Source organism: Pteropus alecto, unplaced genomic scaffold (genome assembly GCF_000325575.1).
Source record: "Pteropus alecto unplaced genomic scaffold, ASM32557v1 scaffold5, whole genome shotgun sequence".
Classification (NCBI taxonomy): domain Eukaryota; kingdom Metazoa; phylum Chordata; class Mammalia; order Chiroptera; family Pteropodidae; genus Pteropus; species Pteropus alecto.
Window position 1 is genome coordinate 30,961,223 of NW_006441953.1, and position 1,990 is coordinate 30,963,212.

Below are 1,990 nucleotides of genomic sequence, written 5' to 3' on the forward strand. Positions count from 1 at the left end.
TGGGAGCGGGCGGAGGAGCTGTGGATTTTGCTCCCTCTGACCTCAGACTTCACCGTCAGGAGGAGGTTGGGCTTCTCTTTAGTAGCAGAGCAACCGGATGAGCCTCTCACACCTCGGCAGTGTTCCTTTCTGCTCTGGCCAGCTGTGTCTAACGGGGCCAAGCGCGGGAACACGCCACCACTCCGGACGTTTCAGGCAGGAAAGGATTTAGCCTGGGGGGTTGGTGTTCTCTACAGTGCTGGGGCCTTCAGGCCAGGTTCTCAAGGGTCCGCCCAGAAGCCTTTGGAGCTGTCCCACCTGGATACCCTCCACCTCTGCCTCGGGAAGGTGGGAAACCAGGACCCCCACCCCCTTACTAAGGTCAAGAACATAGCCGATGTTGAGACCTAGGCATCTGAAATTGCCACCGCCATGGCCCACGCTGCCTGGCAATGTTTGCAAACCAGGAACTGGACCCCAAGGGTACAGAGTCCAGCTGCCGCCTTCGCCACTGCCCTCCGTCCACGGCCCCGAGCGGAGGATGGATGCTGGAGCATGTCCCCGTGACCTCGCCGGCCAGCAAGAATGGCCCGAGGTGGCAGGAAAGTGCCTCTGGCTCACACGAGGGCAGCCACCTGACCCAGACCCTAGCTGCAAGGGAGTCTGAACAAGGCTGGATCTCGGCTTTGCATCCTCTGCAGTACGGGGAGTCGCCAGAGAGTGAAGTGGGGAGGGGGGCCGAGTCCCAGCCACGCGCCCAGCATGCACGAAAGCCGTGGCTGAGCTGCAGCGCCTCCGACAATCGCGTAAGGACCCCTGGCACACACTTCTACAAACAAGCCTTCCCCTGGCCTCGCCCCCCTCCTCGACTGTGATTCCCCTCACCCTGGCCCTGAGCACGCTGTCAGAGGGTGTGTGGGTTCCGGAACATGGCCCCACACCCCGCTTAGCTGAGCCCTCGGGCGTCAGGCAGCCCTCCCACAGGGCATCACTGGGCAGCTCTCGGCTGTGGTAGCTGGGAGGTCCTGGTGTGTTCGTTCTTGTTTATTTGCTGGTGTTTGTCTTTTATGAAGCAGAAATGTTGTATTTCTGCAGCGGTTGTTGGTGCCTTATAAAATCATCTCCCGTAAGAGCAAATTGGGGGGCTTCATAAGGGGCCGGAGCAGGCGTCACAGTGCAGGTGCCTCGGTGACGATGGCGGCGATAATGCCATCCATTACTATGGAGGTGTCCTTACTCAGCTCCTGGAAACTGATGGCTGCAGACTCGTTTTTTATTCACTTATTGCCTGAGGTTGTGAGCGGTGCTCTCCTGATTTGCAAGTGGGTAAACTGAGGTCTGAGGTAGAACCAGCCCTGGCCTGGTCACTCAGATGACCCAGAGAGAGGACTAGAGGGACCGGTCATCCTTCCTTAGCCATCGGCATGTTCTGCTCAGGTCTACAAAATGAGAATTGCTGCCGTAGCAAATGCTGTGTGACTTTGAGCGACTTGCTAAACCTCTCTGCGCTTCCACCCGTAAACGGGAGAAATTGCCTGTCTCATGGGTGTGTGCGTGTCATGGAATAAAGTAGCTCCAATGAGCTCTCAGCTGGGTGCCTGGGGCCATGGACGGCCACAGCTGCCACCTGGCTTTCCCACTGAGGCTCCAGGGGAGATTCGGTTCAGCCGGCCGAGCAGTCCTCAGACATTTGTTGAGCATCCACTAGGTACGTGCCAGGCACAGATCCTCCTGCCCAATGAGACGGATGAGCTCCAGGCCGTCCTAAAGCCTAAAGGCCCCTTTCAAGTATTAAAGGTGATCCTTTCTGATCAAGTACGCCAGATCAGGTGTCGGCAGACAATGGGCTGCCACCCGTTTTTGTGAGTGGTTTTGTTGGCACACAGCCACGCCTACTCATGACGTTCTGCCTCTGGCTGCCCTCCTGCTTCAGAGGCAGGGTGACCAGCTGTTGCAGAGACCACGTCGCCCAAAAGCCGAAAATCGTTACTGTCCGGCGCTCCACAGCGAG

At 58.0% G+C, this 1,990-nt stretch overlaps 1 protein-coding gene across 1 annotated transcript in view; it reads left to right on the forward strand.

The window, feature by feature from the left end:
* Nucleotides 1-1,990, forward strand: part of SORCS2 (sortilin related VPS10 domain containing receptor 2) — a 377,827-nt gene that overhangs the window by 322,393 nt on the left and 53,444 nt on the right. The window lies entirely within an intron of this gene.